We start from the raw sequence: 26,134 nt of genomic DNA on the forward strand, positions 1-26,134 counted from the left end.
TTAAGGACCGATGCACGCAGTGCTTTAGAAACGGGGTAGTTTTTCCACGGTGTGACACCGGTTTTATTGTACTTTTACGGCGCATGATGGAGCTGGACGACCCATAAAACCGCAGAGAGCGAGGGAACCACTTTCTCTTTCCTCCTCTTCCTTGCCCGCCTCGTGTCACAGCTCTTCCAGGAAGATGCATCTTTCGACAGTTTTCACCGCCCCTCCTTGATACATAAACCAACACGTGCACGCACGAGTAAGCACGACGAGGGGGATGAACGACAGCCCGTGGAAACTCGTGCAAACTGCCGCGAGATATATACTTCCTCCCCACGGAACCGATTATTCTTCTCGCGATTTTAAATAGCGACGAGTGTGTTGTTGTTGTTATTGTTGTTTGTCGAGCGGGAAAGTTGGCCGGGACAAAGAGCAAGGCTTAAAAGTAACCATTTTCAAAGGAAGCTTGCTAGACTGAAAAGGGAACGTGGTTGTCCCAGAAAGGGGGGAAAAAGGTGAATGGATACAATTGTCGATGGAATAAGAATGGTAGAAAAGAAAAAAATGAAATTCTTTCTTTTGTTATTCTGATAATAAATAAAGCGTTGCTTTTAAAAATCTGAATTTGACAAAAGGAATTCTTTCTCGCGATGTATTTCATATTTATTCAAAGTGTAAGATGTTATTATCGAAGACAATTTTTAGGAATGACAAAGATGATGACAAAGGGAAGTTCCCAAATTTTTATCCCAAGTTGATATATCACAGATTTAAATTTTAAAACTTGAATAGGAAAAGATTAAAAATATTTAAATAGTATCCATGGATAAAAAAGGTTAAGGAGCACAGCTTTCGTCCAAAATTCAAAATTTACCACGGTACATTTTCCAAATGTACAACGTAACCCCAATCGTATAACCCCTCGGCTGAGATTTGAGAATTGAATTAATCACATTTGCGGTTATTTGAGCCGTAATTTAAATTCGTTAGAACTTTTTTCCTCTGTCTCTCCAGGCACCGCGTTTCCTCGCAGCTCGGGGGAAAAAAAAAGTCTCCAGAGACGAAAGAGAGGCGAAGAAGGGGTGTGAAAGTTGCCCGGGATTCGTGGGACCGTGAAACGAATGCGCGGAACTAATGCATTTATACGAAGTGTAACAATTAGGGGTGCAGTCTCGGCAAAAGGGGTTGAAGTTTCAAATTCCTCCAGGGAGCCGAGTGAAAGGGTGAAGACACAAAGTCGATCACTGGGGAACCGTTTTCTTTGAGAAAGATGTTACGGCTCGCGCTAACTCCCTCTATCTTTCTATTCGTTAACGAATCTCTTCTCTTTTTCTCTTTCATCGTTTTGGAGGAAACATTTTCAGAAACTTTTGTCGTATGCTCTTAAGCCTAGAAGATTGAAGGTCTTGGAGTTCTTAAGCATAAAAAATTTAAGGTCTGTTGCAAGAGGTTATTTTACGTTAGATTAAAAAGAAATTGTTAAAAATTTATCAATTTCACATAATTCATAGATAATGTTTTTAAGAAATTCACTCCTTAAATTCTCGAACGAGAATCGATATGTGCATGCCTGATGATTGCGCGCAAACTATCAAATCTAATATTATCATCATCTTCCAATATAATAAAATATCAAAATGTAATTATAAATCTCAATTATCTCAATCTAATTTTATCTTTACATCGATCTTTTTCAAGTTCAAATGAAGTAAGAACACACAGGGTAATGAAGACATCTAATTATCTAGTATTAATAGGTAATAATCGCACTTATTCCAGATCAACACGTCACGATTTGTCTGTTTATACAATTATCAATCTTCCTCACAAATGTTTGAAAATACCTTTGATATTTTTCAATCCTTTTTAAGTCGTGATAAAGGGTTGATTCATAGCCTTCTTCTTCAACAATCCCTCGCTAAACTTGGCGAGATAGTTAGAAAAAAGTATTCCATTGGATGCGGAATAACGTAAGATCTTGCAAACGAGTAGTTTCCAGTTTTCAAGAACGACTTAAAGGAAGGTTAACAACAGTCGGGAGGATATCGTTAAAACTTGGTTGCCCGTGGTACGTCGGCCAGGAACTTTTCACGCTACTGTGGGTAATTAAAAATGAAAAACCTTCGGCCACTATCGTTGGAAGCAACGAAATAAAACGTACGTTTATGGCGGCGTCGTAAGGAGGAAGTTGCTCCATTGAAAGTTAAAAGATCTCGAGCCATCGACGTTATCTTGCGTTTATTCGATGGAAGAAGAAGACTTTTATCTAGTAAGATATAGACAAATCTATGGAAGAAAAGAAGATGCATCGCGAGACTCAATTATCGCAGTTCAAAATTAGATTATTTTTTTATCTAGTTAATATAATGGTTAATCATAACACTAATAACTTTTTTTTCATTCACGATCAATTAAAAAAATAAAAAATAATAACGTTATAAATTAAAATTCAATTACTGAAATAAAATAAAATAAAAATATTTTGGAGATTTGGACAAGTATTTCTCTACTGTGATGATCATAGAAAGGGGTAGTAGAGAAGAAATTTGAGTATATTTTAAGGTACAATTAATATTGGATTCGTGAATTCATTATTAATATCAAATGAAAAGATAGTTGACAACCACGTTAAAAAGGGTATAAAAATCTTTGAGACATTCGAGTTGGGCACGATCCAAAAAATTAAGAACAAGTTGGATATATTTGAATTTTAAAATAGATTCCGAAATTGTCTTTTCCAAGTATCTTTATCCCTTTTATGATTGAAATTTCGCTTCTTTTCATCGGTGCTTGATCGATTATTTATTTCTTTTTTGGCCAAAAATTAATATAGATGACCGTTGTTTAATGAATAAATGCATCAGAAAAGGAAATATTTTCCTGGTTGTCGATTATATTTTCGTGACAAGAGGTAATAAGACGTTATTACTTCAACCGTTACGATACTTATCTACTATTACGTTCCCTGTTTATGAATAATTCTAAATAAAAAAAAAAGGATAAATGCACATGATATACGTAATCAGCATAATGCAATAACGTTTCCTATTTATGAAAAATCGATTAAATATGTATGGACGTAAAATAACGATCGACAGACGATACCTCCTAGAAGAAAGAAAAAGACGAAGCCTATTATCATGTATCCATAATCCTTGGCCAAGAAATTAGAACTCGTAATTTTCAATATTTTTCATTACGTTAATAAAACTCAAAGGCGTGAACGAAATTTAATTGCAAATTTAATTTTCCTCGATTATACGTACGTAATATCTTAATACCAATCGACGAGCATCTGTGATGAGACTTACTTAAATCTGAATATTTGTTGCAAAAAAAAAAAAAAAAATAAATAAAATCCAACTCGAAACACGAGTTTATACTTCGCCAATTTAAACAAAAGAACAACAGTTAATGCAAACACACGATTTAACAATCGACAAGAAATTGCTAAATCGAATATATATCGGATTCAGAACGAAAAACACAGTGTTAAAAAAAAAAATCGCAATACTCAAATTTGTGTCCATACGATACAATGATATTCGAAATCGCGAGCAGGAAGAATTAAGCGTTCGGGCGAAAAATTATTTTCGGGTATCGAGCGGGAAGAAAGTAATCGGGGGTGGCTTACGGGCAATAATCTGGCTATTAAGGGGTGTAAGGGGTGGAGGGAGTCGGCACGACGACGCAAAGACTGCTAACCTCCTGCGGGGGTCCTTACAAGCGCGTAAACTCAGTTTTACTAGCAGTTAACATTTTACGACTGAGACGGTCTGCCTTTTCACCCCCCCTGCTCTCCTCTCTAGCGCGAGTCCAACGCGCATAGCCTCCCTCTTTCTTTCTCTATCGCCCCCTCCCTCCCTCTTTCTAGATCTTCCGTCGGCCCAACACGCGAATTCGTCGCACGCGGCCATACAAAACGTAGAAAGCCGCATATACACAACGGCTCGTCGAGGGTCGTTAGCGAGCGAACTACATTAATATGACACCCCGTTGAAGATCGAGCTAATTGCCCGACTAATTCACGTCCTGTTACATAACGACGAGGACAAAGTTTGCGCCGTTTAGAAAATCGTCCAGATTATCGCCGTTTCGTGTATCCGCTTCCTGCGGGTCGTCAGATTTCTTTCTCTCCCTCTCTCTCTCTCTCTCTCTCTGTCTCTGTATATGTATATCTTGTATATGTTTATACATCCAAAACTATCCAAAGTTTGGAGAATTTGATCTTCTTCGCATTCTTTCGAAGATTCGTCGATTTTAAAATACACGATCTAAAAATTATAAAAGTACAGAAAAGATTCATCCCTTCGAAACTTGAAAAAAACTCGAAAAAAAAAATAAATAAATAAATAAAACTCCATATATTTCCATAATAATGATAATCTTACCACGGAATGGCTTTGAGAGATATATCTCCAAAAAAAAAAAAGGGAAAAAATATATAAGAAAACGTATCTGGTGCTCGCGATAAATCAGATTGAGCGAGCACGAGGTGGACGAGGAGATTCGGGGCGAGCGGTCCTAAAATATGCAAGGTTTCCCGCCTGTACACGGGGGAGGGACGAGGCGAGGGGAGAAGAGGGTGAAAAGAGAAAATCGAAAATCCCTCGTCGAAACAACCCTTGGGATAATTTAGATCCGTAGAGAGAGAAAGAGAGAGAGAAAGAGTGGAGGCACGGCAACAGCGGTGGAACGCCGCCGTTGGTGTGTATTGATCTAAACGGGAACCCGTGAAAGCAATTAAGATAAGGCACGGTAACAAAGGGTTGTCGGCTGCTACCCGCTTTTCACCGTAGGAAAACAGAAAGAGAAGAGGGGAGGGGAGAAGGGAAGGGAAAATAGAAAGAGGAAGGTCGATGAAAGTAGATAGAGAAGAAAAGGGACATCTGCGGAATCACCGGAGGGAGAGGGGGTTAAAAAGCATCCTCCGAGCGGAGGCGAGTTAAATCCCACCTGATACCGTGGAAACGGAAATTTTATTCGGATACGTTAAATAATTCTTCGGTTCGATTTTGAGCGATGGGTTTAAACGGATCTCGCGATTTGTTTGAATTTGTTTGAATTTTCATCGGCCGAACACTGGTTGGATTTACAAAAGTAAAATTTTAGCACCCAGATCTGATCTAAATTTTTTGAAATTATATTTATACTCTTTATCTTATTATTTTATCAGAAATTGAAGATACATATCTGTTAATATTGTAACAACAGGCAAATTAATTCGTCGGTATTTAACTTTTGTGAACGTGTCCATCAACTGTATGCTGATAAATACACGCTTTTATGATAAAGATTTGTAATTGTTATTTAATCAACTTTAAAATCAATGTTGACGAAAAAAGACTCGAGTTGCTCTGTCTCTCAAATACGTAACGATTATTACGATTCATTCAAAGATCATCTTGCTAATGATTTACAATCCCTAATAATTTAAGCGGACGATTTATGATATTAATTTATTTGTACTGTAAGACTTTAACGATCACTATTTCATATCTTGCTGCTATATTAATCAAATCAGTGATGCGTTAAGAAACCAAGGAGAAGACAGATTGCCAAATTGAATCGCTATTCACATTATTCCCACCATTGATTTCACGATTTCAATTATTCCTTCGATATTTTTATGAAAAAGATCTTTGCCGCCGACGAACGCATCTACAACACTCGCGCCATAGAAAATCCGATAAACCGTAATGAACAATCGCGAGGTGATACATGGATGCATATAAAATCGTACGTAGATAAAATAAACCGACAAATGTACAAAAGCAAATAAATAAATAAATAAAAAAAAGGAAATCGATTTGTTCGTAAATTGCGTTTACATCGACTTGAAACGCAAAGGGCGGGGGAAAAAAATAGGAAGCAATTAACCGACGTTAATTTATATCATGATAAAATACATTAACCGAAATTGCAAATTTTACCTTTTGCAAACATTGAAGTAATTGTAATTAATAAGGGATGGACGGTGGTGTGAGTATAATCGGAGCCTTGAATAATGGCCCTATCGATTCTATCAGGGTTGGTAACGTGACACAGGAACCGGCGTTTATTTGAAACGTGAATTCTATGCTAGAAAATCTATGCGAAAGCACAAATGTAAAGCTAAATTCGTTTGTCGGTTTTATGTATTTTGCACCAATGATACATCTAGCGTGAGACGATTTTTATATCGCGTAATATTCATTTTCACGTACATCCATTAAATAAGTTCGAAAAGTTATTCGAAAAATGATTGAAAAAAGACGTGGAAAGTATGCAATATATTTATTCATATATGAACAGTAATAGAAAATATCTTATATCTTCATTTCTTTTTTAAATTCAATGTTCTGAAAAACCGATTTTTGCACATAGGATCGCCATGATTCACGATTTCGAACGCGCGGGTAATTCAAAAATCGAAACTTCTTTCATTATCTCGTTCCCTGGAAAGGGAGAGATCCATTCCCAAAATCCACTTAATTTCTTCTCCTTTTCTTCTCCTTTTTTTCTTTTTTCTCTCTCTCTTTTCGTCCCTAATACGCAACCAGATGTAAGACCAGAAAAAGAAGAAGGAAGAAAAAAGAAAAAAGAAAAGAAAAAAAGAAGAAAGGTAGGGCGGGATAGAATAGCTGCTCTTTTAATTCTGGAGGGTGAATCCTGGCGGCAGGGCAGCGCGAAGGGGAACAAGGTGGAAAGAAGAGCGTTACCCGAGGGATCTGATATCGACACCGAGCTGTAAGAATATCCGGCCCTCCTCTGATTTACGAAAGAAATCGAGCCAAGAGAGGTATTCTGCGTTGTTGATATCGTGTTTCGCTTCGTTACGGGCGCTAGTTCTGCTCGAGTGCCTTTCAGAAAGGTAGCATCGTCGCGTGTCAGGCATTATCGTATTGTCAGATCCTGAGAAAGACGATCGTTGCCTCCAAGTCCTTGAGTCATTTCCTTTGCGTTTCCAATCCGTGGAATCCCTTTTTTTTTCTTTTCTTTTTCACACAACCGCTTGGCTGTGCAGCGGAATAAGAGGAGAGAAATTGAGCAGACCATGATGAAAAATAAATGCACTATGCTAAAATTGTCGGCTAATTTTTAGAATTTTTCCGGTTACTCCGTTTGTATTAATTTGGAATTACAATAGTAGAAACTTTTATGGTAAATGATTATCTTTAAAAAGTAAATTAATTAATAGTAACGAGTTAACAGATTTAATGATGTTCCAATATCTTCAAATTTATTAATTGTTTCGCAAAAAATCTACTAATAATATACGTAACATCAATTTTTGGAATAAGAATATATTAAAACGTTTGACGTAAAATAATTTTATTCTTCCAACATTTCCTTTCTAAAACCTATTTTCCGCCAAAAAAAAAAAAAATACGATTCAACGAGGTGCGCGATGTAACCGGTTTCTAAAAATTGCACGCCTATATACACGCAACGCGGCATATCCCGTGATACGCAATCTCCGATTCTCCACGGATCGTAATTCGAGGGAACAGAAAGAAAGAAAGCAAATATATATCATTTATTTTAATCCAACTGCATCGCACACGCGAGTTACGACACCGAGTTTTCCCAAGCGCGAGGAAGAAAAAAGAAGAGCGAGCGAGAAAAGTTGATCTGGCCGGGATTCTGAATTTCCTTCTCCGCGAATAATAATAATAACGGGTTTCGGATAGACGACAGGGTGCGCCGCGTTTCCGGTTCGGGCGCGCCTCCGCGAGCCAGACAACTTTTCCTACGATTTCTTTCTTCGCGCTTTGCCAATTTCGTGCTTCCTGCCCGCCGAAAAAGAATCGTGCTTCGAACGATTTCTCGCGGCCACGTCTCCTCCCTTCCCCCCTTCGACAACTCGACCATATCCTTCGACGCGTTGTTCCTCCACGGCTTCTCCCTGCCTTTTTCCCTCTCTTTTTACCATTCTCTTTCCTTCCTCGAGCCACTTCCGTCTCTTTCCCTCGCGGCTTTTCCACTATCGCCGTAAATCAAAACTCGGAGGAGAAAACGCGGCCAAATACGTACAGTGCGCGCGAAACCCCGTGTGTACCGGGTGTCCCCAACGACCGACCATCCCTTCCTTCCCTCCATCGGTCTGGCGCCATGTTGCGAGTCGAATGACATTTCATTCGCGATATTTCTGGGATCCTGCTCTTCGATAAGCCTCTTTTTTCCAAAGCGTAAGGGAAAGCGAAGATTCATTGTTCTTCTGACTCCTGTCTAAAAGAAACGTTTTACACGTTTAAATATTACTCTTCGAGAAGAAATCCAACAGCCAAGTCCCGATCTCGAAGCGGAGGAGGAGGTAAAAACTAAAGGAGAACGATAGTCGCGATGTAAATCCTCGCCAAGTCCCTCGTTACATTATACATCGTGTAAAATCACGAGAGATATCGTATACCGGAGGAAGGACAACGGGCATAAGGAGAAGGCCGCAAGAAACATCCCCCTCTGGCGCGGACGCGAGAAAGAAAGAGGAGGGTCGTCGGCGGAGGCTGTGTTGTAGGGTCGAATAAAATTTTACGGCCGCGAAATCGTCCAATAATTGTTACGGCTCGCTTTGATCGCGTAAAACACGTCGTAAATGTCGAAAGGGACGACCCCCTGGCCGGCAGGAATTACTCTTAACCCCCTTACGGAGCATTATGCCGCATTACTGGCAATGCTGCGTTTGCGTCTGCACGCCTGTATATCCTTTCGAAAATCTTATCCTTCGGGCTCAGGGTGATGGCAGGCGGTCCGCAATCCGCACCCCATAAAACGGGAGAGGAGGGGCGATGCCTTTTGCATCACGGGTCTCCAGCCAATTTTCTCACTTTTCGCGTTAATTTAACCAGGGATGATTACGTTATACCCCGGGATTATATCGTACGTGGATTTTGTTTCTCGATTTCACAACGTGTCACGTGTGATTAATGTTAAGGATAACCGCGAATAACCACGATGGTCATTTATAGTATATACAGGAACGAATGTAAATACCGAATTTTATATTAATTTAGGAATTATGCGAATAATTGCGTGCAAATAAAAATAACTTTTGATCTTTGGGAATGAACGAGTATAATATAGGATTCTACGTATTTCTGACAAACATATTTCCATTATTGCAAAACTTGCGTTTCCTTGAATTCATTTTTATCAAACTTTTATATAAGCAAACGATCGAGGAAAAAATAGCAGAGGAGGAAACAAGGTTTCTCAAATTCTACGCAGTCTGCGATAAAAAATCACACACGTATATATACATATATACATGAAACAATAATTCGTCTATCCTTATAATAAAAATCTTATCACCGATCCTCGGCCAATTCAAAGCCGATCGATTCTTTCGAGAAGAACGTATCCGCGGAAAAAAGAAGCAATCTCCTCTCTCTTAAAAAAAAAAGAAAAGAAAAGGAAGGAAGAAAAATACAAGCGTTAATATATTCAAGCAAAATGATTACATCGTGCAGAAATATCTCGGGACCAAGACTCGAGAGCTTACGTGGCCTCCGCCTCTTCTTCCCTCTCTTATTTTCGAGACGTACGACCTTCTCTCTCTATCTCTCTCTCCGTCCGTGTGCCACACACCAAGCAGTCGGGCAAGATCTTTTAATGAAACGCGGATGTTAGAATGGCAGGAATGCTGCAAAATGGTCTAGGCGTGCTATGTACTCCACGTTGGAAACGTATACACAAGCGCGTCGTGTGATCCGGCTCAGCGCGCTCGAGTAACACGTACACACGTGCACGAACGTTTCACACACGCGGGAGAGTGGAAAAGCGTCCACGTACGCAGAGAGAGATGTATACGAATGCACAGAGGAAAGGAGAGCGTAGATGGCGGCGTCTCGAGGCAAATTAAGCCCCTCGACTCCGCTTCGGCTTCGTTATTGAAGTGGCATTCCTGCTTGGGAAACCCTCGAGGACTTGTCTCCTGCGTGTGCACGCCTCGACCACGATAACTAGACTTTTTAATAGCTTAATAACGACCGAAGATATCCGCGACGGGTTAACGAGGAGGAACACGGTCGAAATTTACTTTCGAGCCGCACACCTCTCGATGGACGCTGCTAAGCGATCGTTCGTGGCGCGTTGTGGCTCGCCTCCGCTTTCGATATATTTCTGTATCGATCGAAAGTTTGGAGTAGGAGAATTTAGGAGGAACGTGGATTAGGATTTTGTCGTGTTCCGTCATGGATCTTACTAGAATTTCAGAATTCGAAGAGGAAGAATTTAACGGAGAAAGTGGAATGAAAATTTCTGTTCGATTTAATTCTAGAATCAAGAAGAATTTGCATGGTGTATTTGATGTTATAATAAGGGGAACGGTGATGTTACGAGATGCTTGGAATTTATTATCGGATGATAAAACGGATTTCAATCGTTCGTTAGGATGAAGTCAGAGAACAAAGTTGGAGAAATAAAAGAAAGATAAAAAAGGATCTAAAAAAGACTTTAAACTTCATTGTTAGAAACGTAGATCCAATTCCTGTCAAGCTTATTATGGACCCATTGTGATTGTACACAATGAAATTTATATATCCGATTGAACTATTTATACACCAGTCTCGCATTAGCCACCAGAAACTGTTCGATTTTACATTTATGAAATTTATAAAAAAAATTCTTGAGAAAAATTTACAATACTCGACATTCCCGAAAGTCAAGTCCGTTCGATAATTAAAAAAACACGATACATCAAAAAACGTTAATTATAACGGGGAAAGAAGTCGATTTAATAATCCTTTCGTTCGATAATCCTTTTAAATATTGTCCCGCGGCAAAAGGTTTCTCGTTACGATACAAGATTAGCTTGCATTAACGCGGTTATAACGAACGGCAGAAGAACGAAGCGCCGGTTCATTACCCAGAACGGAAAGGATAAAAATAAGAATACAGTGTGTATAAACGGAGTTTAGAAAGAAGAGGAGGAGGAGACAGGAATAAATACGCGAAGAGGGAAAAGAAAGGAGGAGTATTAAGGAAACGTTGCAAGATTAAAGGAAAATGGGGGGTTGAAAAAGAAGGGGGAGGGGGAGAGAGAAGGAAAGCGATAGCGGATCGAGAAAGAAATTCTTATTGCCTGGCAAGTCCGGCTTTTCCGCAATATACAGCACAGGTGTACCGAATGTGTACACCCCATACCACCCTCGTACACCCACTCTCGTCCGTAAGGGTAGAAACAGCTCCGTGCACGCATGGTCAGGACCGTATTCTGTCTAGTGAAACCCATTACTCTTTGCTCTTGTTTCGTTTCTCCCGACCATAATATCTATCCCCTCTCTCCTTTCCTTTTTTCCTTTTTTAACGCGATACACTGGACGTATCGTTTATAAAAAAAAAAAAGAAAGAAAGATAAAAAGAGAAGGTAAAAGTTATCGTTTCCCCCGCTCTCTCGTTATTATTATCGTTCCTTTCTCAAGGGATGGTTGGAAAAGTTGTACAATTCACGAGGAACGACGACGAACGTTTGTTTATTACCTTCCCGATATATGTTATCGATACAGGCCGACAAACGAGGAACGATTTGCTGTTAAGAAGCGAATAAAATTATTGCCTCGAACGACGAGGGGACAGGGGTTAATCACGACAAAGAAGGAGAAATATCGTTACCGATGGAGCAACGCGTACGCATAAGTGGGACGCGGTTAAAAATAGAGGTCGATTTATACTTAAACCTATTGTAAAATTCAACAGGAATGGCAATCGATTGAACGAAGTTGACAAGGGGGTTGTGGGAAGGGGGCCTGGGTGTACACCACCCAGTGTACGGAGTTAAAGTCTGCCAACCTCGTGGTCTATAATACCTAATGACTTTATAACCTGGTTTATTTCAACAAGCGGAGGCGAGCATCCGCGAGAAACCGGTAAACCGGTATATATTCGCAGACACCGTTCCCCGGCCGGTGTGCGTAAATCATTCGGTCTCTCCTGCAACCTGACTTGGGGAAACTGAACATGGGGGCGGGAGGGGAGGGGGAGTTTACAACAACTTCGACCAAAGAGTCACAGGGAGCTTAATCTCGTTCCAACGATCTTGAAATAGCAAACGAGGGAATAAACTTGCGATAAGAATCGAGGACGTTTAAATAGATTTTGAATCGCTGCGAAACGGCGGCCGTTCTCTCTCTCTTCAAAGGAATTCCTTTCCCGAAAGAAGAAGGAAATGAAGAAGAAGAAAAAGAAGAGGAGGAGGAGGAGAAAAGAAAGAGCAACGGATGGAAAATATTTATACCCTCGGTGGCGATCTTTCATCCCCCCTCCCCCTCGAAGGAAAAGGAAAAATATTCAAGGGTTAATTCCATCGTATAAACGATTCAAGTGGATACCTCCTCCACACTCTCGCCTCGCCCCCTTACTACCGAATCGTTCGCGGGTGTCCCGTGAATTTCGCGTTAAAATCTGCCCGTTCCTCGTGCAAATGTATATATTTGTTATTTCCTTGGGTAGAAAAATCCTGCTGAGCTGCGGAGTATTTCCTTTGAAGAGAAAGAGAAGAGAGAGAGAAACATTTCCTCTTTCTCGTTCTTTTTCGAAGAGTGGGAGGCGAGCAGAGCACATCGAGCAGAAGGAACGAGGGGGTGAGGAGAGAGAGAGAGAGAGGGAGGGCTAGCTGGCTGGCAAGCGAGAGGAGGAAGGGAGGAGACAGGGGTAGAGCGACGTTCCTGGGGGTGGAGGCGCAGGAGGCAACGTGGCGTATTGATCGAGTGGCTCTCGCGTCGACTACCACACCGCTTTCGAGCCACCCGGTATAGGTGAGCGTCTGCGTTCGTGTTCCTAGGCGAAGAATCGCGCGTGTGTTGTAAACGTCGTTCAAATGCATGCTCCTACTGTCGGGACTATTGTTTATGTATCCATCGTAGTCACAGGGTGATTCAAAAATTAGATCTCATCGAATTTTGATAACACGTACCAGCTTTGTATTCGGAAGGGGACGAAAGCGTTCGAATTATACGAACGCGAAATAAAATGTACGAATGCGAGGATACATCGTTACTGGTTAAAAATATTGGATAAATATAAATTGGATATTAAAAAAATATAAAATTTCGTCAGATTTCGTTAATAACCATTTTTCCCATAGGGGGTGAGAAAAGCGTTCGATTTATACGAACGCGAAATAAAATACGAATGCGAGAATACATTGCTGCTTAAAAATATTAGATAAATATATATTGGATATTAAAAAAATATAAAATTTCGTCAGATTTTGCCGATAGCCATTTTTCCATAGGTTCGAAAAAATATTAGATAAATGTATATTAGATATTGGAAAAATATAAAGTTTCTTTAGATTTTTCATAGAGGGTGAATTCCTTTTCGAACTATACGAATGCGAAATATATCGACATCGAAAAGTAGATGATTGGTATATTTATCTTTGACGAGATATATTCTAATTTAAAAAGAAATTACGTATAAAATAATCGAACTTACTGTTGAATATCACATCGTGTACAAACTAACAGTAATTATCGGATAAAAAAATTCTAAACGATAGGATTTTTTTGACGTTTACCAAAATTAAATATATCAATGGTACGAAATCTTTTCCAACCTCGATAATCGATTTCTATTTTTCGCTCACGCGATTAACTGCCCGCAAAAATTTTATTATTCGTCGAATGCGTTAAAACTCATCGACTTCCTCATTCCAAAGCACAATCGATCCGCGCCTTCGACGATACCTCTCTCTAAACATATCTTTGACGTTTGTCAACTCCAGGATCAGCATATACGGCTTTTGTATATGCACGCGGATATACGCGTAGATTCAGCCGCGTATCCGCGGTGCACCAAACTGTACACGAGCGCGCCTCGTATATAGGGAGGACAAGAGGCAATGGTCAGAAAATAACTCAGTCGGCGTTCCCATGTGCACAGCCGTGTGCGTTGAAAACACCATGATCTATGGTGTGCGCATCCTACGAATAACGCGGTGACACTTGGCCTGGAAAATCTCCCAAGCATATTCGCATTGCATCGGGCGAACTTTTGCGGCTAACAGTGCGTCCGATCGTAAAATTGTCCATTTCAATTATAGAAACTCGTTATAAATAATACATTCTTATTTATTAATCCGACTGCCACGCAATATATATATATATAATTTCATTCCTTTTATTGGGTCTCAAATAAAATAAGATGATGTTGAAAGATCAAATATCGACGTAACGAATCTTTAAAATGGTTGGATTTTCAGGTTAAAAGATAAAATGGTTTTGCAAAAAAGACTCTCTCTTTAGCGGGATCTGCAATTTTTCCAGTATCCCCTTCTCGGGGATGGACAGGAGACTTTCGCGTTTCATTTTCATGCCGGTGGCTCCCGTGGGCGTCATAAACGCACGCCTCGTGTCGGTGCATCACCATTGGAAAAACTGCCCCTCACCTTCTCACGCCCCCGATTCGGTTTCCAACTAACGAGACGTACACCCTCTTGCGCGGCTCTAACACACGGGAACCCACGCTAAACGTATCGATGATGAAAACTTCGCCCCGAGAGACAATCTCGTTATTCCCGCCATCTATAAACTATCGTGAAACTTCTCTCTCGAAACTCGTTTCGTTCGCAAGAATTAAAAAGCGAGCAAAAGGACGTGGTGTCCGATGCGAGGGGCCCTCGTTCAGTTCACCAACAGCAACTCGCCAACAAAGCCAAGATAAAGTTATATTATATTTATCTCGGTAATTAATTCAAAAATTGTTAATGCCATTTTGAAATACGCGAATTTATTTTTCTAACCGTGTATCATCACTTGTTTGTACTTTTTTATAATCGAGACGATCTTATTATTATCTGTCGATAAGAAGAGAATCGAATTAAATTCTTATTGGTCATTTGATATTCACGGTTTGAAAAATTGAAGAGTTATTTTACGGAACGAATTTCACAAAGACGGCACATTTTTCGCGTTCTGATTATAGCGAGCGGGAAGAGAACAAAGAAAAAGGGAAAAAATCGGATAATACGGTCCTTGGTGGAGGCTCTAATGGAGCCATAGAGATCAGGCATTCTAGAGGGACTAGAGAGGGTAATCCGTCCCTGAGGAAGGGTGGTCCGACGCCACTGTCGGCTCAGCTTCATCCCCGCCAGTCGCTCATCGAATGGGGGGTCGGCCGGCAAGGCGCTCGATATCAAATGGTCGAAAAACCATTGTGAAAGTATCGAGGTCGAAACCGAATACATATATACGTTTAATCCGCGGAATCTCGCGGCCCAACAATTTTTCAATTTGCCCTGCCCCGTTCCCGCATTTAACCGCGATCGAAACGATAACCTTACGAACGTTACGTGGCGGCCAACGATCAATTTGATTCTTATCCAATTACGTTCGAGCGGTTAATCTGGTCGAGCGGGGGAAAAAAATCGCCTTTTTCGAAAAATTGTGCAACGAGAGAAAGGCGTGATTACGGGAACGTGGAAAAATTCATATACGCTGCGTTATCTTCCCGTACGCTGCTGACGATTATATTAAAAATTTGTGCACCGTACGAAAACACGTATATACCCGCGCAAAAAGGATCTACACGTAGGTAGAGGCACGTAAACGCAACCCTCTTTCGCGGCTGCAGAGACATTTTTCTCCTGGTATCCCCTATGTATGCATAATGCATGCAGCCAGGATGCCGCAGACTCTTTACGCGTCGAGAATTCGAAATCGTTCGTCGTGAAAATTCTCGCTGCCGGAGAAGAAGGCTCACGTCGACTCTCGTAACAACCCACTCCCCCATTCGATCAACGAAACAGCGTATTTAAATCTTATATGCGCTGTAACTGCGATTAGAGAACTATATCGAAATATTTTTTAAAATGTTAGAAAATATGGGTTAAATTAGTCTCGTCTCCTTATTTCTTGTACACGTAATCTCTTTTCCAAATGTGGAATTAAATATATTAAGAAATTTAAAAATAACTACAAATAATAATTGTACTTGTAACCCAAATCTATCTCTTCGAAAAAAAAAAAAAGGAAGAAAAAGAAAAATAATACCGCGTCATTTATCGAGAATTCGTATAATATTTCGCTCCAAGTATTAACTGATATCAGATATTTTCACTTTCTGTTGGTGCAATTTTTATGGAATGTTTATTCCGGCGTAGATAAAAATCAAGCGGCGAGCAACGATTTCGTCGGTCGCTATCGTCGTTTTCGCGCGCGGCAACGCAGATAGAAAATCAGTAGCGATATCGAGGCGAGGGATTAAAGGCAGGGCCGTGATCGAGAACGGGGGCGCCCCGTGCACTCGAAACGTCATATTCGAGCGCCGTTTCTGTACCAGACACACGGGACCTGTTGCTGTCGAGTTTACGGTGTTTTTACGAGCGAGGTTACAGCCACCCCTGAGTACGGGGGCTGAACACACCCTCTCCCCGCAGAAACGATATCCCTCTTCTCATTGCCAGTACCTCCATGCGAACGCCAGAAAAGAGAGGGACTGGAACCGAAACGGCTATCCGTTTATCTCTTCCCCTGCTCTCTTTCTCTCTTCGTTTTTTTATCTCCTCTTTTTTCCCCGCTCGCTCCAAACAAACGATCCGACGAATAATCATTCGGATCTTCGCTCGACGATGAAATCGGAATTGCACGTTAGTCAAAGGTCGAGCGTGAACCGGAGCAAAATACGATTTGGCAAATAACACTCGGGAAAGGATCGTTTGTTCGCCATTTGCGTGACCGTTCGTAATACGCTGTGCGATTCCACGCTGCTGCTCGCAGGGATTTTATAGAGTGAAGTAATAAGTGTCTTGGAATTATGGAGGAGAAGCAAGTAAACTATCTTTATCCATATTCTTTCCTCCATCGTCCACATCGAACGAATCGATAATCGTTCAATGATATAAGGATCATATTCATATATTGAAACTTCGTTCCTTGAAAACCTGAATCAAACTAATTAATTGATCAATGCTGTGAGATATTGCGAACTGATATTTTCTACTTCGATCATATATCCTTGGAACAATACGAACGTCTCTACTTTATCCCGCATCTTCCCCCCTCTTCCACGAAGCGGATCAAACTTGGGGGGAGGGGGGAGTATGTAGAATGGAGAGAATCGAGTCACGTCCACGGTACAGAAATTTCGGAGGCGAGAAAAGTCGAAGGGGAAGATTGTCGGTGCAGGGAGAGGGGGGGCGACTTTCGACGCGTATATACGAAGGGATAGAAACAAGCGGCAAGTTGGGCGGTTGAGAAAGTTTCTGGTCGTCGCTAAGGTAAGGGAAACTTTCCAACTATACCTGAGTTTTGTCTCGCGCAATTAGAAGTTGCCTGTATTATTCATAGCTAACGTTGCTCCACCGCCTAGTCCCAACGCTTCTTCCTCCTCCCCTTCGATACTGGCTTCGAATGTCGGGGAGCTTCTGCGGGCCCGCTTCTTCGTAACGCGCAAAACTCAAAGACCACCAACGAGAGAGGCGCACAAGTCGCGCACGGTTCATGAATTTTAATGAAATCTCCCATCTCACCCCGGAGAGATGGAACCTCTTTCGTGCATATCCACTCCCCTTTTTCCCTCTCTCTCTCTTTTATTCTCGTACACGCTTCTCCTCCTGATCTACGCTCTTTACGCGCCACTCGATATTCGCCACGAGGATTCCCTCCCTCGTCTCGCAACTATTCTAAGCAAACTCGAGTAACACGTAAACTGCACCTCCAATCATGCCATTGGAGCATTAATTGGAATCCTAATCGTATCGTATTGCCCTCCAAAAAATTTATTTCGCGGAAAATCTTTCTCGATTCGAAAGAGAGAGAGGGTGTTCTGGATAATCGAGTAATGGGTTAAACGAGCGCTCGTTCGAAGCCTCGCAATAAAACGAAGGCTCGAATCGATCGATTAATGACGAACTAACTGTGCGCACGCGATACAGAATGTTATAAGAGTGGAAGGGGAGGGGGAAAGGGAGAAAGGTTCGTTCTTAACACGCCACCGCACAATCCATCCCCCCTATAAAATTATCCTGATACGGTTTTCCAATGGGAGAGCGTACGTACGACGCTCAAGGACGAGCTGTCACTCTCTTGTCATCTTGTACCCGGATGGAATTGAAATGGAATTAAATTAATACGATAACGGTTGGCCGCCGTATGTACGGCACGTAATAAACCGTATACACCGAGGCGTTGCACACTTACTCGGCGCGGAGGCTACGGAGAGCGAGGAGGAAGGTCGACATCGCGTGTCTTCTTGGGTTTTCCACGAACGGAGGCAACAAACAAACTGGTGATACTTATTTCGTGCCAAGGAACGCGCGGTTATTGTTATTCTCGAGGGTGGGACGCCATTCAACCGTCACCTCGTACGTTTAACCCCTCGAGGGGAGGGGGCTGGAGATGGAACGCGTCCCAAATTTACACGTCTGGTATCGGCGGGAGATCGGGTTGAGTTTATTTTGAGATCGAGGAAATTTCGAAATTTAAATTTTCGTTTGCGACAGAGGGTTTTGAAAAAAAGCAAGATTTCTTTTCAATTTTATAAAGTACTTTTTTTTTTAAAGATAACTATTCATTTCGAAGAATTATATTTCCTTGACTTTGGGACTTTGTGATAATCCAAGTTAGTTTCTTTACAAAATTATAAATTAATAAAACAGATTTTCGAAATTTGCAATAGTTTTAAAGCAGTTTTGAAAATCAGACAAACGCTCGAATAAGAACTAGAATGGATCGTTATAATGATAAACCTTTCTATAAATATTCCAATAAAATCTATCCTCTTATTTATAAATTAATTATACTCGCAATTGCGCGGTCAGCAAAAGCAACGTGGTTGAAAAGAAGAAAGATTCGGGCAAAGGAACCGATGACCCGAAAAGAGAAACTGATTAGAATTCGAAGAGCAGGAGGAGGAGGAGGAGACGAATGAATCGAAGAAAAAAGGGCAAGGTTATATTCCATCGGGAACGAAAAGGGCCTAACGATCCACGGTACGAGCTTCTCTTCGCCCCATGCAATCTCCATAGAATTACCATACGATTAAGAGAATACCGACCTCCGGTGTACGTACACCGGGGCCAACATTAGCCCTCGAGAGTCTTCCAATTAGCCTCTCGAAAGATCGTTCTTCTCTCGTCTATATAGATCGCGCCAGAGTTACCGGAGAGAGGACATAAGATCTCGGATATATGCGAGCCGAGATAATCAGGATAAGCGTGGCTCCTGTGCAAAAAAATAAAGTGCACGTCCAACATCAAAAATCGTATTTTGTTGCAACACTTTCTTCGTTGTACACGTACAATGTACCTAAGTAACGATATAAAGTAATTGAAAAAAAAAAAAAAAATAGAAGTTGTTATTAAGTCTCGCGAAAAAAAGGTACAACAGTGCTTTGGACGAGAATAAGCGAGATAAACGTACTTTAATCCTTATGCTGAACGATTTAAACATTTTATTATTAAAATTTTATTACTTACTGTACTTACTTATAAAAATTTTGTACATTTGTACATTTTTCAGAATTAATTATCAGCAGTGATAGAGAGATAGAGCTAGACGCGCGTGTGGCCCAAGATGACGTATACACGCAGGCGCGTGTGAAGCACGTGAGAGCACGTAGAGGCGAGCAGAAAAGAGTATATTGCGTCGCGGACATGGCGGAACTCCCGTCGCATTCTCCTTCTTCTTCCTTCCACCGCCTCCCTCCCCCCTTCCCCGCTTTACGAGCTTATTTTACTGGATTTTTATGATATAACGTACCCGCACCTAGCTCGAGCCCCGAAGTTTATAGGTTTGTGAGATTTTATCGTGGCGTAACGTATGGTTTGTTAAATCGACCCCCTGCGCAACACACGCGTGGCCGCCGATTCACGTACGAGGAGGAGCACTCGAACACGCACGATGAATTCCGCAAAGGGGCCTCTTGCCGGTTTTAGATATTTATCGCGCGGTACGACGACCCAAGTGGATCGCTTGTTTATTTTTCCAAACCCTTTCGAGTTTTTCGTTTCCCACCTCCTCAGAAATTCTCCAGAACTCTTCATCCCACCTCGCTCCGTGGTTCTCGTTATCGGACGATACTTGTTGCCGATTATAAACGGCGATTAAAACGATTCGGGGTCGAGATAGGGGGATTCGAAACAGATAATCGATCTGATTGATCTTATTACGATTTTAGAAAACTCGATCATTTCTATATATATATATATATATATATATATATATATATATATATTTCCTCGTGGAGGGACAACAAGCATAATCGACAAAATAATTGTAAAATATTTCTGAATAAATAAAATGAATTTTTCACGTGTTACTTATATATATATATATATATTATATTTATATATACGATTAAAATCTGTTACACAATTTCGTTTCTCGAGGTTCGAGAAATTATTCATCCACCTATTGTATTTATAAATACAATTTATAAATACAAACGAGACTCGAAGATTCCAAGATTCGATATAAATGGATCTCACCGGTTTAATTATCAAGTGTTAATAATACGATATTAACGTGCTCCTCTCCCTACTATCATCTTATTTTCGCGCGCCTCTCACAATCCTCGTTAGCCAACACGCGTTCAAAACAAACTCGTGAATTAGAATACATCGATAATGGAGTTAACGCTTTGACCAAACCGCGATAAAACCGAGCGGTATAGTATATGCAATAATTGCGCCGCCAACGTACCACGTATATATTATATTCCCGCGCGAATGCTTTTTACGCCGCGTTAATTATACGGTGTATCAAAGGATCTCGGGTAGGATCTTCGGTATCGATCAGAGATTGCGCAGAAGGGGAGAGGGGAGGGGAGGTTCTTTCGCGAGGGCGATGACCATAACGACGACTTCCGGTCAGTAACTCGGCGCAATTAAAGCGACTTAAGTGCAATTCCGTTAACGGGACAGCCAGTGTAACTGTCGTGTACGACTTGACAGCACAATGCCTCCTCGGCTCTCTTGGATTTCCTTTTGTTCCTTTTGTCGAGTATCGTTACTTACGCCGGCTCGGATCGTTGCGCGCCATCTTTTATACGATACTTTTTTTCTTTCTTTCTCTCTCTCTCTCTCTCCATCCATTACGCTCCTCGTCGAACGAGGAAAGATACCGCGCACGTGTGTGTATATATATGTATATATGCGTGTGTGTAACACGAGCACGTAGAGGTAGAGACACGTATATACGTCGGTAATATTCGGCCGGCAATAAGTCGAACGTAAGGCTGTTCCAAAAATATCAACGGTGCAAGGTTATCTCGTTTCCCTCCCGTGTATTTTTGGATTTTCACAAACACCGGCGTCCAATCCTTCTGTTTCCCGAACAATAACGCCTACGTCAACTCTAACACGTTAACAAATGCGCGTGTATCTTATCTATGCCGGGCCGGGCATTACGGTAACATTATTGCTTGATAATGCAATAAGCTTTTATCTTCACCTATAAATATACATGCATGTATCGCAACGAGTAAATCGAATGAATCTGTTTCGTGCGGTAACAGAAGAATGGCTCGTCTTTTACGCGCTTCTTCCCTGAAATCTGCTCTCGTTTTCGAAAGATCCGATTCAGATTTTCCATCCACGCGATTCACTGATCGAATCTTGCGGCCAGCAGGGGATAATTGTAGGAATTGTAATAAATGGAAAGTAGCTGGATATTCGTGTCGTTTGAAAAATTGCACACGGTCGTTTCAATTATGCAAATGTATATATAATGTAATATAATTGGATACATATTTTGTATTTTAATAGTAAGTACGTTTTAATATAATAATAAATAATAATAAGCGAAGAATCGTTCATTAAGTAATTGTAAACGTTAAAAAAGTTATTTTTAAAATCGTAACATTTGATATATTGTTACAATAATTTATTATTTCCTTTTTTTAATTATACTGTAGAATATCTCAGTATAATCAAAAAATATAATAGTATAATAATCTATAAGTGAAAATGCATAAAGTTTGTCATAAATATCTCGATGTAAAATTACAAATTTTAATAAAAAAAAAAAATTAGACTCAAAAAAAATACATACTACTATTAAAAAATTTGAAAATACATATTTCCAATTATAGCCACATCGAATTTTCTGCTAATCAATAATTTAATTTGACAGATTTTAGAAAAAACATTCTAATTTTCTTTTTTAATCTTTAAATTCTAAGAAATATGTCAAATGTGTCACTAATATAACGTACAACACATTCGAAAATCTTATTCCACCCATTATTGCTTCTCTTATTAAAAATTTCACAGTAAAAAAAAAGAAAAAATTTGTTTTTCTTCAAAGACACGTAATACATACACTATATATCGTGCAATCGTTTGAGCAGAAAGAAACATCGTACGAACCCCCTCCCCGAGAGCATTTTCCCGTGGCAACAGGAACCACCGTCTCGATGGTAAGTAAAAGCTCTCACCTCTGCGTCCACTGGTAAATATACCGAAGCTCGGCGTGCAACCTTAAAAACTTTTCGTAATAAATCAGTGCACAATACGACAGGCTGGAATCGGACAAATCTCGTTAGTCGGGTCGAAGAAGTTTGTGCCGGGAGAAAGAGAGAAAGAGGGGAAGATAGGGGGCAAGAAAGAAAGAGAGGGGGAGAGGGAAAGAGAGGGAGAGCGAGAGAAGAGGAAAGCCGGTTCACCTTGGTTGCTGGAACCCATCTGCATGCGAGGACCGCGGATGGGGAAGAAGGGGGAGAGAAGAAAAGGACAAACTAAGGAGAAGAGGTGGAAGAGGAGGAGTAGGAGGAGGAGGAGGAGGAGAAAGAAGAAGAAGAAAAGGAAATCGAAGCTAGGGGAACGACATTCCAACTGGGGTCGGGATGAGAAGCGTCATCTCTTGGAAAACCGACGCTACCTTTCTTCTACGTTTCGCCAACCATTGGAACCCAGCGTGCAAATATCAGGAACGTATGATCATCGTAATAACGCGCAGATAAAAAAATTTGGCCGAGACGAATTAATTAGAAATTTTTTGAAAGTTTCTCCAATTCGAATTTTTTAAAAACGAGATAACGCGTGAATATTTTAATAATCCGCGATATATAATATAACTTCCCTGTATAAATCAGATTACAGGGAATGGCGCGTTTAATCATAATGTACGGCGCGTGTTACGTCAAACGGAGTAAATTACATTATTAATTCTTCTCGAACGCGATGCTTCATTTAGCGGCTCGCCTATGACGAAGAAACATATAGAACCGCTAATAAGAGACATTGGTAATTGTAATTGATTGCAACTCTGTACCGGAACGGTACAAAAGTTTCAAATGGAAGATAAATCTTTCACGGGACGCGATGGTAGGAAGATTGCGAGAAACTGAGGATTTTTTTCAATACGGATACGAGGTATATTTGATCGATTTCGAAATAATTATATAGGATAAAGTGACGATTATTTATCTTGGGAATAAAACTATGATTTATATCGACTCCTTCTTTTTTTTTTCTTTATTTACATTTATGAATCATTAATTTTCTTACAGGCTCGGTTAATTTTCAATACTACGATACAGTGAAAAATTTATAACGAAGTTTGATTTCTGAATGATTCAGTGTATAAGTGTGAAAGAATAATCTTTACGGTTAAATCATCATTGCAATTATATTGAAATATTGAGAAGCTAGAAATAGAAAATAGTAAATCTTCCACTAGACGCGATAGCAAGAGATTACAAGAATTAAGAATTTTTTAGCAGAAACAGGCTCGGTTAAATGCGACGAAAGAGAAAGAAGTGCAAACAGAATGAACTTTTACGTGTTCGGAAGGAAACTTTATATAAGTTACCGTAGGCATAGCGTGTAAAATCGCGTGAGACAAACAAATATGCGATATGTTGCGCAACCCTTTAATTAAACTGAGCATCATCTAATTAACGTGGAACATACAATTTATTCTTATCAGAGGATGATGTTCATTAAGAAAATTGTAGACAAGCTCGTTAATTATTTTTCGAACGTGTTCAATAAAAAGTTAAGGACACTTATCGGTTCTATATAAGATAATTCCATTTGAATTTCAATTTTTCGCAACCATTGTTTTCTGGATACGTACGTTTTTCCTATACGTTATTATTATCTTCTAATATATATTTTTTTGTTATCTTTATGTTTACATTTTAAAAAGAAAATTTGATAATGATAATAATTGTAAGTAGATACAATTTTTCTTTATCGGTTATTCGTGATAAAAAAATATCTTTTTACGACGTTTTCGTAAAGAAGATACGATGCATTAAAATTCGAAGCCTATTTCACAAAAAATATTTCCACAATATATCCCTTATTTTCCAACCAATTATCCTCCCAATCTTTACATTCTATATTTCCGATAATAACAAATTGTAATATAATATAAAATACAATATATTTGCACCTAATTAATTACCGAATAAATATACAAAAATATAACAGCATACCATTTCTGTGCTCATCGTACATATTTATCACTTATCAAATTTTTAATATAAGCTAAATCGAGGAGTTGAAAGGAAAGAATCAAAGTAATCTTTCTCGTTCAACCCGCTGTATAAAAACTTTTTTTTTTTTTCATTTTCACAGTGAGCAAGAAAACAACGCCACCGTGACTCGAAATCAAATGGCAATCCAAAGCTCGTAGGTATCGAAGAGAGCAATTAATTCGCGATTATTCAAGATTGCAGGAAAAGCGAGATTGGCCTGACCGAAAGGTCACTTACGGAAACACTTACGGCGTGGGTGTGCGAAATAAAACAGAATTACCGCTGGAAGGCGGCCAAATTGAATATGGATTTTTAATTGTTACGGCACAACACGACCGCGGCATAGCAGTTTCAGAAATACGGTATGTAATGCGGTGTCGCGCGTCGATGCGACGACGCAGTCCCCGCTCCGGTTTAATTAAATGACGATAAATCGAAAGAGATAGGGAAAGAGTTGACAGCGAGACGGGGGAGGGGGCGGTTGCTACATAACCGATTGCAGTCAAGTTGTATTTCGAAACTCGCGTATACGTTACGCGCGCTGACAAACAATAAATAAAGTTGACCGCCAATCGGACAACCAAGCTAGCAATCGATAACGACCACTCTTTGATTAATTACACGGTCACACGCGATCCTTCTTGCGAATTAACTATTCGCTATTTTAAAATTTAGTTTTCCAATAATAGAAGACGGGCTATTGGGAATTTCGCGAAATTTTTTTCTCTTCTTTTTTGTTTTTTTTTTGCGATTATTTATTTTTATTTCAAAAGTTATGCGTATTTAAAGTCAGTCTCTTAGTGAGCTTGTGGTTCGGGTTTAGATTATACGGCGATATTAATCCTTTGTTGTCGCTAGAATTAAATTACGTTAAATTTAATTAATTTAATTCTAGTATACAACATTTGATAGTGATAAAATTTTTATAAAATAGCAGATGTTCCTGCTTATTCCTCATATAAGTTTTTATATTATTCCATGAACATATTTTCGACTTGTCGGGAATCAAAATCGAAAGAACAAAAATCGTTTGCAAAGGATTAAAGATTATATTTCGTCATCGAAATATCTTCGAAATATCATCAAAAAATACAAAAAATATTTAGAAAAAAAAAATATATATATATACATATATCCTTGTTATATAAGTATAATTTCATTAAATCTCGATTCGAATCGAATTTTAAAGAATTAAATAAACAAAAAATTCCATTTCTCAAAAAAGAGATTCCACGCCTTAAAATAATTGTATTTCTGGTATTGGATCTACGTCGATAGCGGCGAGGAATATTTTTAGGAGATCGTGGCATGTGGCATCGACCGCTGTGAAGAACTATTCAAAGAAAAGATCTCTGAGGAGGAGAAGAAAGAAAAGAAGAAAATGGATTAGGGGGTAGGTCAAAAGCGGGTTCGGTAAATCCCGCGGATTTTCGACCTTTCTCCTTTTCTTTTCTTGCCTTTCCCTCCCCTCTTTCTCTTAACTATCCCCACAGATCTTTGTACATCCCATGGGAAATCGGCCTAAACGGGGTTGACCAAAACAGGTTTTCAAAGATCAACGCATTTCGACGAAGAACTGTTTCGAATGACCGTGACAACGCAACGAACCAATCGATCATGATACGAGATATTCAAATGAGAATACACTCCATTAAAAATAGATCTCTCGGCCGAACGAAGGATGGAACGATTTCTGTTTCAATACGTGATTTCCTCGTGACATTTCGAATTATTTTATAGC

The 26,134-nt window shown here is 39.9% G+C and overlaps 1 protein-coding gene and 1 long non-coding RNA gene across 23 annotated transcripts in view; one reads left to right on the top strand and one right to left on the bottom strand.

The window, feature by feature from the left end:
- Positions 1-26,134, bottom strand: part of LOC107997072 (homeobox protein extradenticle) — a 62,137-nt gene that overhangs the window by 31,111 nt on the left and 4,892 nt on the right. The window lies entirely within an intron of this gene.
- LOC107997074 (uncharacterized) lies at positions 20,805-23,364 on the top strand. Of its 2 annotated transcripts, XR_009829346.1 has the most exons (3): positions 20,805-21,672; positions 22,258-22,326; positions 22,413-23,364. It is a non-coding gene; the product is annotated as an uncharacterized LOC107997074 (long non-coding RNA). The 2 variants fall into 2 exon arrangements; XR_003697521.2 differs by having other exon boundaries at positions 22,258-23,364.

The sequence above is a fragment of the Apis cerana genome, linkage group LG3 (assembly GCF_029169275.1).
Source record: "Apis cerana isolate GH-2021 linkage group LG3, AcerK_1.0, whole genome shotgun sequence".
In the NCBI taxonomy this organism is placed as follows: Eukaryota; Metazoa; Arthropoda; class Insecta; order Hymenoptera; family Apidae; genus Apis; species Apis cerana.